Here is a 15036-nt window from a genome sequence, read left to right as displayed (position 1 = left end):
TCTTTGAGGTAAGCAATAGCCGACTGGGAGGTAACAATTTCCTAGGAAATTTTTACCCCCTACCAAATCTTCTGATTTAAAGCAATCTTGGCCAAAGTGACTGTTTCTGTTCGGAGATATTACAGAGTGGTATCAAGTTATAATATAATATTTAGTTTGTCTTTGAAGTAACCAAGAGCCGACAGGGAGGTAATAATTTCCTAGGAAATTTTACCCCCTACCAAATCTTTGGATTTAAAGTCATCTTGGCCAAAGTGACTGTGTCTGTTAGAAGATACTACAGAGTGGTATCAATTTATAATATAACATTTGAGTTTGTCTTTGAAGTAACCAATAAATGACCGGGAGGTAATAATTTCCTAGAAAATTTTTATTTTCCTACCAAATCTTCGTATTAAAGCTATCTGGGCCAAAGTGACTGTGTCTTTTAAGAGATACTAGAGACTCATATTAATTTATAATATAACATTTGAGTTTGTCTTTGAAGTAACGAATAGCCGACAGGGAGGTAATAATTTCCTAGAAAATTTTTACCCCCTACCAAATATTCGGATTTAAAGCCATATTGGGCAAAGTTACTATGTCTCTCAGGAGATACTACAGAGTGGTATCAATTTATAATATAACATTTGGTTTGTCTTTGAAGTAACCAATAGTCGACAGGGAGGTAATAATTTCCTAGGAAATTTTTACCCCCCTACCAAATCTTTGGATTTGAAGCCATCTTGGTCAAGGCGACTGTGTCTGTTACGAAATACTACAGAATGGTATCGATTTATAATATAACAATTGAGTTTGTCTTTGAAGTAACCAATAACCGACAGGGGATTATAATTTCCTTGGAAATTCTTACCCCGTTTCCAAGTCTTTGCTTTTAAAGCCATCTTGGTCAAAGCGACTGTGTCTGTTAAGAGATACAACAGAGTGGTATCAATTTATAATATAACATTTAGTTTGTCTTTGAAGTAACCAATAGCCGACAGGGAGGTAATAATTTCCTAGGAAATTTTACCCCCTACCAAATCTTTGGATTAAAAGTCATCTTGGCCAAAGTGACTGTGTCTGTTAGAAGATACTACAGAGTGGTATCAATTTATAATATAACATTTGAGTTTGTCTTTGAAGTAACCAATAACCGACAGGGTGTAAATAATTTCCTAGGTAAATTTTACCCCCCTACCAAATCTTCGGATTTAAAGTCATCTTGGCCAAAGGGACTGTGTCTGTTAAGAGATACTACGGAGTTGTATCAATTTATTATATAACATTTGAGTTTATCTTTGAAGTAACCAATAAATGACCGGGAGGTAATAATTTCCTAGAAAATTTTTATTTTCCTACCAAATCTTCGTATTAAAGCTATCTGGGCCAAAGTGACTGTGTCTTTTAAGAGATACTAGAGACTCATATTAATTTATAATATAACATCTGAGTTTGTCTTTGAAGTAACGAATAGCCGACAGGGAGGTAATAATTTCCTAGAAAATTTTTACCCCCTACCAAATATTCGGATTTAAAGCCATATTGGGCAAAGTTACTATGTCTCTCAGGAGATACTACAGAGTGGTATCAATTTATAATATAACATTTGGTTTGTCTTTGAAGTAACCAATAGTCGACAGGGAGGTAATAATTTCCTAGGAAATTTTTACCCCCCTACCAAATCTTTGGATTTGAAGCCATCTTGGTCAAGGCGACTGTGTCTGTTACGAAATACTACACAGTGGTATTAATTTATAATATAACATTTGAGTTTCTCTTTGAAGTAACCAATAGCCGACAGGGAAGTAATAATATCCTAGGAAGTTTATACCCCCCTATCAAATTTTTGTATTTTAAGCCATCTTGGTCAAAGCGACTGTGTCTGTTAAGAGATACTACAGAGTGGTATCAATTTAAAATATAACATTTGAGTTTGCTTTTGAAGTAACCAATAAGCGACAGGGATATAATAATTTTCTAAGTAATTTTTACCCCCTACCAAATAGTTGGATATAAAGCCATCTTTGCCAAAGTGACTGTGTCTGTTAGGAGATACTACAGAGTGGTATCTATTTATAATATAACATTTGAGTTTTTCTTTGAAGTAACCAATAACCGACAGGGAGGTGTTAATTTCCTAGGAAATTTTTAGCCCCTACCAGATCTTCGGATTTAAAGCCATCTTTGTCAAAGTTACTGTGTCTGTTATAGAGATACCACGGAGTTGTATCAATTTATAATGTAACATTTGAGTTTGTCTTTGAAGTAAGCAATAAACGACAGGTAGGTAGTAATTTGCTCGGTAATTTTACCCCCCTTCCAAATCTTCGGATTTAAAGCCATCCTGCCCAAAGGGAATGTGTCTGTTAAGAGATACTACAGAGTGGTATCAATTTATAATGTAACATTTGAGTTTGCCTTTGAAGTAACCAATAAGCGACAAAAAGGTAATAATTTTCTAGCTAATTTTTACCCCCCTACCAAATCTTCGTATTTAAAGCCATCTTGCCCAAAGTGACTGTCTGTTAAGAGATACTACAGAGTGGTATCAATTTATAATATAACATTTGAGTTTGTCTTTGAAGTAACCAATAACCGATAGGGGATAATAATTTCCTAGGAAATTTTTACCCCCCTTGCAAATCTTCGTATTTAAAGCCATCTTGGCCAAAGTGTCTGTGTCTGTTAAGAAATACTACAGAGTGGTATCAATTTATAATATAACATTTGAGTTTGTCTTTGAAGTAATCAATAACCGACAGGGAGGTAATAATTTCCTAGGCAACTTTTACCCCCTACCAAATCTTCGTATTTAAAGCCATCTTGCCCAAAGTGACTGTGTTTTTTTAGAGATACTACAGAGTGGTATCTATTTATAATATAAGATTACAGTTTATCTTTGAGGTAACCAATAGCCGACAGGGAGGTAATAATTTCCTAGGAACTTTTTACCCCCCTAGCATATCTTCGTATTCAAAGCCATCTTGGCCAAAGTGTCTGTGTCTGTTAAAAGATACTACACAGTGGTATCAATTTATAATATAACATTTGAGTTTGTCTTTGAAGTAACCAATAGCCGACAGGGAGGTAATAATTTCCTAGAAAATTTTTACCCCCTACCAAAGATTCTGATTTAAAGCCATCTTAGCCAAAGTGACAGTGTCTGTTATGAGATACTACAGAGTGGTATCAATTTTTAGTATAACATTTGAGTTAGTCCTTGAAGTAACCAATAACCGACAGGGTGTTAATAATTTCCTAGGAAATTTTTACCCCCCTACCAAATCTTCGCATTTAAAGCTATCTTGGTCAAAGTGAATGTGTCTGTTAAGAGATACTACAGAATGGTATCGATTTATAATATAACATTGAGTTTGACTTTGAAGTAACTAATAACCAACAGTGAGTAAATAATTTCCTAGGAAATTTTACCCCCTATCAATTCTTTGGATTTAAAGTCATCTTTTCCAAAGTGACTGTGTCTGTTAGGAGATACTACAGAGTGGTATCAATTTATAATATAACATTTGAGAGTGTCTTTGAAGTAACCAATAGCCGACAGGGTGTTAATAATTTTCTAGGAAATTTTTACCCCCCTACCAAATCATCTGATTTAAAGCCATCTTGGTCAAAGAAACTGTGAATGATAAGAGATACTACAGAGTGGTATCAATTTATAATATAACATTTAGTTTGTCTTTGAAGTAACCAATAACCGACAAGGATATAATAATTTTCTAAGAAATTTTTACCCCCTTTACCAAATCTTCGGATTTAAAGCCATCTGGGAAAATTGACTGTGTCTGTTAAGAGATACTACGAAGTTGTATCAATATATATTATAACATTTGAGTTTTTTTTGAACTAACCGATAACCGACAGGGGATAATAATTTCCTAGGAAATTTTTACCCCCCTAGCAAATCTTCGTATTTAAAGCCATCTTGGCCAAAGTGACTGTGTCTGTTAAGAGATACTACAGAGTGGTATCAATTTATAATATAACATTTAGTTTGTCTTTTAAGTAACCAATAGCCGACAGGGAGGTAAGAATTTCCTAGGAAATTTTACCCCTTACCAAATCTTTGGATTTAAAGTCATCTTGGCCAAAGTGACTGTGTCTGTTAGGAGATACTACAGAGTGGTATCAATTTATAATAAAACATTTCAGTTTGTCTTTGAAGTAACCAATAACCGACAGGGTGTTAATAATTTCCCAGTAAATTTTTACCCCCCTACCAAATCTTTGGATTTAAAGCCATCTTGGTCAAAGTGACTGTGTCTGTTAAGAGATACTACAGAATGGTATAAATTTATAATATAACATTTGAGTTTGTCTATGAAGTAACCAATAACCGACAGGGGATAATAATTTCCTAGGAAATTTTTACCCCCCTTCCAAATCTTTGGATTTAAAGCCATCTTGGTCAAAGAGACTGTGTCTGTTAAGAGATACTACAGAGTGGTATCAATTTATAATATAACACTTAGCATGTCTTTGAAGTAACCAATAAACGACAAGGATATAATAATTTCCTAGGAAATTTTTACTACCTTTACCAAATCTTCGGATTTAAAGCCATCTGGGCCATTTTGACTGTGTTTGTTAAGAGATACTACGGAGTTGAAATTAATTTATAATGTAACATTTGAGTTTGTTTTTGAACTAACCAATAACCGACAGTGAGGTAATAATTTTCTAGGAAATTTTTACCCCCCTACCAAATCTTCGGATTTAAAGCCATCTTGACCAAAATGACTGTGTCTGTTAAGAGATACTACAGAGTGGTATCAATTTATATTATAACATTTTAGTTTGTTTTTGAAGTAACCAATAGCCGACAGGGAGGTAATAATTTCCTAGGAAAATCTTACCCCCTACGAAATCTTCGGATTTAAAGCCATCTTGGTCAAAGTGACTGTGTCTGTTAAGAGATACAAAGAATGGTATCAATTTATAATATAACATTTGAGTTTGTCTTTGAAGTCACCAATAACCGACAGGGGATAATAATCTCCTAGGACATTCTTACTCCCTTTCCAAATCTTTGGATTTAAAGCCATCTTGGTGTAAGCAACTGTGTCTGTTAAGAGATACTACAGGGTGGAATCAATTTATAATATAACATTTAGTTTGTCTTTGAAGTAACCAATAGCCGAGAGGGAGGTAATAATTTCCTAGGAAATTTTAACCCCTTACCAAATCCTCGTATTTAAAGCCATCTTGGCCAAAGTGACTGTGTCTGTTAAGAGATACTACAGAGTGGTATCAATTTATAATATAACATTTGAGTTTGTCTTTGAGGTAACCAATAGCCGACAGGGATGTAATAATTTCCTAGGAAATTTTTACCCCCTACCAAATCTGATTTAAAGCCATCTTGGCCAAAGTGACAGTGTCTGTTAGGAGATACTACAGAGTGGTATCAAGTTATAATATAACATTTGAGTTTGTCTTTGAAGTAACCAATAACCAACAGGGAGGTAATAATTTCCTAGGAAATTTTTACCCCCCTACCAAATTTTCGGTTTTAAAGCCGTCTTGATCAAAGTGACTGTCTCTGTTAAAAGATACTACAGAGTGGTATAAATTTATAATATAACATTTGAGTTTGTCTTTGAAGTAACGAATAACCTACAGGGTGTTAATAATTTCCAAGGAAATTTTACCCCTACCAAATCTTTGGACTTAAAGTCATCTTGGACAAAGTGACTGTGTCTGTTAGGAGATACTACAGAGTGGTATCAATTTATAATGTAATTTTTGAGTTTTTCTTTGAAGTAACTAATAACCGACAGGGTGTTATAATTTCCTAGGAAATTTTTACCCCCCTGCTGAATCCTCGGATTTAAAGCTATCTTGGTCAAGGTGACTGTGTCTGTTAAGAGATACTACAGAATGGTATCAATTTATAATATAACATTTGAGTTTGTCTTTCAAGTAACCAATAACCGATAGGGGATAATAATTTCCTAGGAACTTTTTACCCGCCTTCCAAATCTCTGGATTTAAAGCCATCTTGGTCAAAGAGACTGTGTCTGTTAAGAGATACTACAGAGTGGTGTCAATTTATAATATAACATTTAGCTTGTCTTTGGAGTAACCAATAACCGACAAGGATATAATAATTTTCTAGGAAATTTTTACCCCCCTACCAAATCTTCGGATTTAAAGCCATCTTGACCGAAATGACTGTGCCTGTTAAGAGATACTACAGAGAGGTATTAATTTATATTATAACATTTGAGTTTGTCTTTGAAGTAACCAATAGCCGACAGGGAGGTAATAGTTTCCTAGGAAAGTTTTACCTCCCTACGAAATCTTCCGATTTAAAGCCATCTTGGTCAAAGTGGCTGTGTCTGTTAAGAGATACAAAGAATGGTATCAATTTATAATATAACAATTAAGTTTGTCTATGAAGTAACCAATAACCTACAGGGGATAATAATTTTTTAGGACATTTTCACCCCCTTTCCAAATCTTTGGATTTAAAGCCATCTTGGTCAAAGCGACTGTGGCTGTTAAGAGATACTACAGAGTGGTATCAATTTATATTTTAACATTTGAGTTTGTCTTTGAAGTAACCAATAGCCGACAGGGGATAATAATTTCCTAGGAAATTTTAACCCCCCTACCAAATCTTCGGATTTAAAGCCATCTTGGTCAAAGTGACTGTGTCTGTTAAAAGATACTACAGAATGGTATCAATTTATAATATAACATTTGAGTTTGTCTATGAAGTGACCAATAACCGACAGGGGATAATTTCCTAGGAAATTTTTGCCCCCCTTCTAAATCTTTGGATTTAAATCCATCTCGGTCAAGGAGACTGTGTCTGTTAAGAGATACTACAGAGTGGTATCAATTTATAATATAACATTTAGCTTGTCATTGAAGTAACCAATAACTGACAAGGATATAATAATTTTCTAGGAAATATTTACTACCTTTACCAAATCTTCGGATTTAAAGCCATCTTGGTCAAAGCGACTGTGGCTGTTAAGAGATACTACAGAGTGGTATCAATTTATATTTTAACATTTGAGTTTGTCTTTGAAGTTACCAATAGCCGACAGGGAGGTAATAATTTCCTAGGAAAATTTTACCCCCCTACGAAATCTTCGGATTTAAAGCCATCTTGGTCAAAGTGACAGTCTGTTAAGAGATACAAAGAATGGTATCAATTTATAATATAACATTTGAGTTTGTCTTTGAAGTAACCAATAGCCGAGAGGGGTAATAATTTCCTAGGACATTTTTACCCCCTTTCCAAATCTTTGGATTTAAAGCCATCTTGGTTAAAGCGACTGTCTTTTAAGAGATACTACAGGGTGCCTTCAATTTATAATATATTTAGTTTGTCTTTGAAGTAACCAATAGCCGACAGGGAGGTAATAATTTCCTAGGAAATTTTAACCCCTAACATAACATTTGAGTTTGTCTTTGAAGTAAACAATAACCGACAGGGTGTTAATAATTTCCTAGGAAATTTTTACCACCCTACCAAATCTTCGGATTTAAACCATCTTGGTCAAAGTGACTGTGTCTGTTAAGAGATACTACGGAGTGGTATCAATTTATAATGGAACATTACAGTTTTTCTTTGAAGTAAGCAATAGCCGACTGGGAGGTAATAATTTGCTAGGTAACTTTTACCCCCTACCAAATCTTCGTATTTAAAGCCATCTTGCTCAAAGTGACTTTGTTCTTTTAGAGATACTACAGAGTGGTATCTATTTATAATATAACATTACAGTTTTTCTTTGAGGTAACCAATAGCCGACAGGGACGTAATAATTTCCTAAAAAATTTTTGCCCCCCTAGCAAATCTTCGTATTTAAAGTTATCTTGGCCAAAGTGACTGTGTCTGTTAAGAGATACTACACAGTGGTATCAATTTATAATATAACATTTGAGTTTGTCTTTGAATTAACCAATAGCCGACAGGGAGGTTATAATTTCCTAGGAAATTTTTACCCCCTACCAAAGATTCTGATTTAAAGCCATCTTGGCCAAAGTGACAGAGTCTGTTGTGAGATACTACAGAGTTGTATCAATTTATAGTATAACATTTGAGTTTGTCTTTGAAGTAACCAATAACCGGCAGGGTGTTAATAATTTCCTAAGAAATTTTTACCCCCTACCAAATCTTCGGATTTAAAGCCATCTTGTTCAAAGTGACTGTGTCTCTTAAGAGATACTACAGAATGGTATCAATTTATAATATAACATTTGAGTTTGTCTTTGAAGTAACCAATAATCGACAGGAGATTATATTTTCCTAGGAAATTTTTACCCCGTTTCCAAATCTTTGGATTTAAAGCCATCTTGGTCAAAGAGACTGTGTCTGTTAAGAGATACTACAGAGTGGTATCAATTTATAACATAACATTTAGCTTGTCTTTGAAGTAACCAATAACCGACAAGGATATAATAATTTTCTTGGAAATTTTTACCACGTTTACCAAATCTTCGGATTTAAAGCCATCTGGGCCATATTCACTGTGTCTGTTAAGAGATACTTCGGAGTTGTATCGATTTATAATGTAACATTTGAGTTTGTTTTTGAACTAACCAATAACCGACAGTGAGGTAATAATTTTCTAGGAAATTTTTACCCCCCTACCAAATTTTCGGATTTAAAGCCATCTTGACCAAAATGACTGTGTCTGTTAAGAGATACTACAGAGTGGTATTAATTTATATTATAACATTTGAGTTAGTCTTTGAAGTAACCAATAGCTGACAGGGAGGTAATAATTTCCTAGGAAATTTTAACCCCCTTACAAAATCTTCGTATGTAAAGCCATCTTGGCCAAAGTGACTGTGTCTGTTAAGAGATACTACAGAGTGGTATCAATTTTTAACATTTGAGTTTGTCTTTGAAGTAACCGATAGCCGACAGGTAGGTAATAATTTCCTAGGAAAATTTTACCCCCCTACGAAATCTTCGGATTTAAAGCCATCTTGGTCAAAGTGACTGTGTCTCTTAAGAGATACTACAGAGTGGTATCAATTTATAATATAACATTTGAGTTTGTCTTTGAAGTAACCAATAACCGACAGGGGATTATAATTTCCTAGGACATTTTTACCCCTTTCCAAATCTTTGGATTTAAAGCCTTTTTGGTCGAAGCGACTGTGTCTGTTAAGAGATACTACAGAGTGGTATCAATTTATAATATAACATTTAGTTTGTCTTTGAAGTAACCAATAGTTGACAGGGAGGTAATAATTTCCTAGGAAATTTTAACCCCTTACCAAATCCTCGTATTTAAACCCATCTTGGCCAAGGTGACTGTGTCTGTTAAGAGATACTACAGAGTGGTATCAATTTATAATATATCATTTGAGTTTGTCTTTGAGGTAATCAATAGCCGACAGGGAGGTAATAATTTCCTAGGAAATTTTTACCCCCTACCAAATCTTCTGATTTAAAGCTATCTTGGCCAAAGTGACGGTGTCTGTTAGGAGATACTACAGAGTGGTGTCAATTTATAATATAACATTTGAGTTTGTCTTGGAAGTAACCAATAACCAACAGGGAGGTAATAATTTCCTAGGAAATTTATACCCCCCTAAAAAGATCTTCGTATTTAAAGCCATCTTGATCAAAGTGACTGTGTCTGTTAAGAGATACAACAGAGTGGTATTAATTTATATTTTAACATTTGAGTTTGTCTTTGAAGTAACCAATAGCCGACAGGGAGGTAATAATTTCCTAGGAAATTTTAACCCCCCTACCAAATTTTCGTATGTAAAGCCATCTTGGCGAAAGTGACTGTGTCTGTTAAGAGATACTACGGAGTTGTATCAATTTATAATGTAACATTTGAGTTTGTCTTTGAAGTAACCAATAACCGACAGTAAGGTAATAATTTCCTAGCTAATTTTTACCCCCCTACCAAATCTTCGGATTTAAAGCCATCTTGGCCAAAGCGACGGTGTCTGTTAGGAGATACTACAGATTGGTATCAATTTATAATATAACATTTGAGTTTGTCTTCGAAGTAACCAATAACCAACAGGGAGGTAATAATTTCCTAGGAAATTTTTACCTCCCTAAAAAAATCTTCGGATTTAAAGCCATCTTGGCCAAAGTGACTGTGTCTGTTAAGAGATACTACAGAGTGGTATCAACTTATAATATAACATTTGAGTTTGTCTTTGAAGGAACCAATAACCGACAGGGGATAATAATTTCCTAGAAAATTTTCACCCACCTTCCAAATCTTTGGAATTAAAGCCATCTTGTCAAAGCGACTGTGTCTGTTAAGAGATACACAGAGTGGTATCAATTTCTTATGTAACATTTGAGTTTGCTTTGAAGTAACCAATAACCGACACGGAGGTAATAATTTCCTAGGTAATTTTTACCCCTCTACAAAATCTTCGTATTTAAAGCCATCTTGGCCAAAGTGAATGTGTCTGTTAAGAGATACTACAGAGTGGTATCAATTTATAATATAACATTTGAGTTTGTCTTTGAAGTAAGCAATAGCCGATTGGGAGGTAATAATTTCCTAGGAAATTTTTACCCCCTACCAAATCTTCTGATTTAAAGCAATCTTGGCCAAAGTGACTGTTTCTGTTAGGAGATATTACAGAGTGGTATCAATTTATAATATAACGTTTGAGTTTGTCTTTGAAGTAACCAATAACCAACAGGGAGGTAATAATTTCCTAGGAAATTATACCCCCTATCAAATCTTTGGATTTAAAGTCATCTTGGCCAAAGTGACTGTGTCTGTTAAGAGATACTACGGTGTTGTATCAATTGATAATATAACATTTCGTTTGTCTGTGAAGTAACCAATAACCGTCAGGGAGGTAATAATTTTCTAGGAAATTTTTACCCCCTACCAAATCTTCGGAATTAAAGCCATCTTGGTCAAAGTGACTGTGTCTGTTAAGAGATACTACAGAATGGTATCGATTTATAATATAACAATTGACTTTGTCTTTGAAGTAACCAATAACCGACAGGGGATTATAATTTCCTTGGAAATTCTTACCCCGTTTCCAAATCTTTGGTTTTAAAGCCATCTTGGTCAAAGCGATTGTGTCTGTTAAGAGATACAACAGAGTGGTATCAATTTATAATATAACATTTAGTTTGTCTTTGAAATAACCAATAGCCGACAGGGAGGTAATAATTTCCTAGGAAATTTTACCCCCTACCAAATCTTTGGATTTAAAGTCATCTTGGCCAAAGTGACTGTGTCTGTTAGGAGATACTACAGAGTGGTATCAATTTATAATATAACATTTGAGTTTGTCTTTGAAGTAACCAATAACCGACAGGGTGTTAATAATTTCATAGGAAATTTTTACCTCCCGACCAAATCTTCGGATTTAAAGTCATCTTGGCCAAAGGGACTGTGTCTGTTAAGAGATACTACGCAGTTGTATCAATTTATAATATAACATTTGAGTTTGTCTTTGAAGTAACCAATAAATGACCGGGAGGTAATAATTTCCAAGAAAATTTTTATTTTCCTACCAAATCTTCGCATTAAAGCTATCTGGGCCAAAGTGACTGTGTCTTTTAAGAGATACTAGAGACTCGTATTAATTTATAATATAACATTTGAGTTTGTCTTTGAAGTGACGAATAGCCGACAGGGAGGTAATAATTTCCTAGAAAATTTTTACCCCCTACCAAATATTCGGATTTAAAGCCATATTGGCCAAAGTTACTATGTCTCTCAGGAGATACTACAGAGTGGTATCAATTTATAATATAACATTTGGTTTGTCTTTGAAGTAACCAATAAGAAACAGGGAAGTTATAATTTAATTGGAAATTTTTACCCACTACCAAATCTTCGTATTTCAAGCCATCCTGGCCAAAGTGACTGTGTCTGTTAAGAGATACTACAGAGTGGTATTAATTTATGATATAATATTTGAGTTTGTCTTTGAAGTAACCAATAACCAACAGGGAGGTAATAATTTTTTAGGAAATTATACCCCCTACCAAATCTTTGGATTTAAAGTCATCATGGCCAAAGTGACTGTGTCTGTTAAGAGATACTACGGAGTGGTATCAATTTATAATATAACATTTGAGTTTGCTTTGAAGTAACCAATAACCGACAGGGAGGTAATAATTTGCTAGGTAATTTTTACCCCTTTACCAAATCTTCGTATTTAAAGCCATCTTGGCCAAAGTGACTGTGTCTGTTAAGAGATACTACAGAGTGATATCAATTTATATTATAACATTTGAGTTTGTCTTTGAAGTAACCAATAACCGAAAGGGATGTAATAATTTCCTAGGAAATTTTTACACCCCTACCAAATCTTCGGATTTAAGGCCATCTTGGCCAAAGTGACCGTGTCTGTTGAGAGATATTACAGAGTGGTATCATTTTATAGTATAACAATTAGTTTGTCTTTGAAGTAAAAAATAACCGACAGGGAGGTAATAATTTCATAGGTAATTTTTACCCCTCTACCAAATCTTCAGATTTAAAGCCATCTTGGCTAAAGTGACTGTTTTTTTTACGATATACTACACAATGGTATTAATTTATAATATAACATTTGAGTTTCTCTTTGAAGTAACCAATAGTCGACAGGGAGGTAATAATTTCCTAGGAAATTTTTACCCCCCTACCAAATCTTTGGATTTGAAGCCATCTTGGTCAAGGCGACTTTGTCTGTTACGAAATACTACACAGTGGTATTAATTTTTAATATAACATTTGAGTTTCTCTTTGAAGTAACCAATAGCCGACAGGGAGGTAATAATATCCTAGGAAATTTATACCCTCCTATCAATTTTTTGTATTTTAAGCCATCTTGGTCAAAGCGACTGTGTCTGTTAAGAGATACTACAGAGTGGTATCAATTTAAAATATAACATTAATTTGTCTATGAAGTAACCAATAACCGACAGGGATATAATAATTTTCTAAGTAATTTTTACCCCCTACCAAATGGTTGGATTTAAAGCCATCTTTGCCAAAGTGACTGTGTCTGTTAAGAGATACTAGAGAGTGGTATCTATTTATATTATAATATTTGAGTTTTTCTTTGAAGTAACCAATAACCGACAGGGAGGTGTTAATTTCCTAGGAAATTTTTAGCCCCTACCAGATCTTCGGATTTAAAGCCATCTTTGTCAAAGTTACTGTGTCTGTTATAGAGATACCACGGAGTTGTATCAATTTATAATGTAACATTTGAGTTTGTCTTTGAAGTAACCAATAAACGACAGGGAGGTAGTAATTTGCTAGGTAATTTTTACCCCCTTCCAAATCTTCGGATTTAAAGCCATCTTGCCCAAAGAGAATGTGTCTGTTAAGAGATACTACAGAGTGGTATCAATTTATAATGTAACATTTGAGTTTGCCTTTGAAGTAACCAATAACCGACAAAAAGGTAATAATTTTCTAGCTAATTTTTACCCCCCTACCAAATCTTCGTATTTAAAGCCATCTTGGCCAAAGTGACTGTGTCTGTTAAGAGATTACTGCCGAGTGATATCAATTTATAATGTAACTTATGAATTTGTCTTTGAAGTAACCAATAACCGAAAGGGAGGTAATAATTTTCTAGGACATTTTACCCCCTACCAAATCTTCGGATTTAAAGCCACCTTGGTCAAATTGACTGTGTGTGATAAGAGATACTTCAGAGTGGTATCAATTTATAATATAAATTTGAGTTTGTCTTTGAAGTAACCAATAGCCGACAGGGAGGTAATAAGTTCCTAGGAAATTTTCAACCCCTACCAAATCTTCGGATTTAAATCCATCTTGGTCAAAGTGACTGTGTCTGTTAAGAGATACTACAGAGTGGTATCAATTTATAATATAACATTTGCGTTCGTCGTTGAATAACCAATAACAGACAGGGAAGTAATAATTTCCTAGGAAATTTTTACATCCGTACCAAATCTTCTGATTTAAAGCCATCTTGGCTATTGTGACTGTGTCTGTTACGAGATACAACACAGTGGTATCAATTTATAATATAACATTTGAGTTTGTCATTAAAGTAACCAATAGCCGACAGGGAGGTAATTATTTCCTAGGAAATTTTTACCCCCCTACCAAATCTTCGGATTTAAAGTCATCTTGACCAAAGTGACTTTGTCTATTAAGGGATACTACAGACTGGTATCAATTTATAATATAACATTTAGTTTGACTTTGAAGTAACCAATAACCGACAGGGATATAATAATTTTCTAGGAAATTTTTACCCCCTACCAAATCGTTGGGTTTAAAGCCATCTTGGCCAAAGTGACTGTGTTTGTTAAGAGATACTACAGAGTGGTATCCATTAATAATATAACATTTGAGTTTGTCTTTGAAGTAACCAATAACCGACAGGGAGGTAATAATTTCCTAGGTAATTTTTACCCCTCTACCAAATCTTCAGATTTAAAGACATTTTGGCTATAGTGACTGTGTCTGTTACGAGATACTACACAGTGGTATCAATTTATAATATAACATTTGAGTTTGTCTTTGAAGTAACCAAAAACCGACAGGGATATAATAATTTTCTAGGAAATTTTACCCCCTACGAAATCTTCGGATTTAAAGCCTTCTTGGTCAAAGTGAGTGTGTCTGTTAAGATATACTGAAGAGTGGTATCAATTTATAATATAACATTTGAGTTTGTCTTTGAAGTGACCAATAACAGACAGGGAAGTAATAATTTCCTAGGAAATTTTTACCCCCCTTACAAATCTTCGTATTTCAAGCCATCTTGGCCAAAGTGAACGTGTCTGTTAAGAGATACTACAGAGTGGTATCTATTTATAATATAACATTTGAGTTTGTCTTTGAAGTAACCAATAACCGACAAGGAGGTGTTATTTTCCTAGGAAATTTTTAGCCCCTACAAAATCTTCGGATTTAAAGCCATCTTGGTCAAAGTGACTGTGTCTGTTAAGAGATACTACGGAGTGGTATCAATTTCTAATATAACATTTGAGTTTGCTTTGAAGTAACCAATAACCGACAGTGAGGTAATAATTTGGTAGGTAATTTTTACCCCTCTACCAAATCTTCGGATTTAAAGCCATCTTGGTCA

The sequence above is a fragment of the Thermobia domestica genome, chromosome 10 (assembly GCF_964235325.1).
Source record: "Thermobia domestica chromosome 10, izTheDome1.hap1.1, whole genome shotgun sequence".
NCBI classification, from domain to species: Eukaryota; Metazoa; Arthropoda; class Insecta; order Zygentoma; family Lepismatidae; genus Thermobia; species Thermobia domestica.
Note: the sequence above shows the minus strand (reverse complement) of the source record.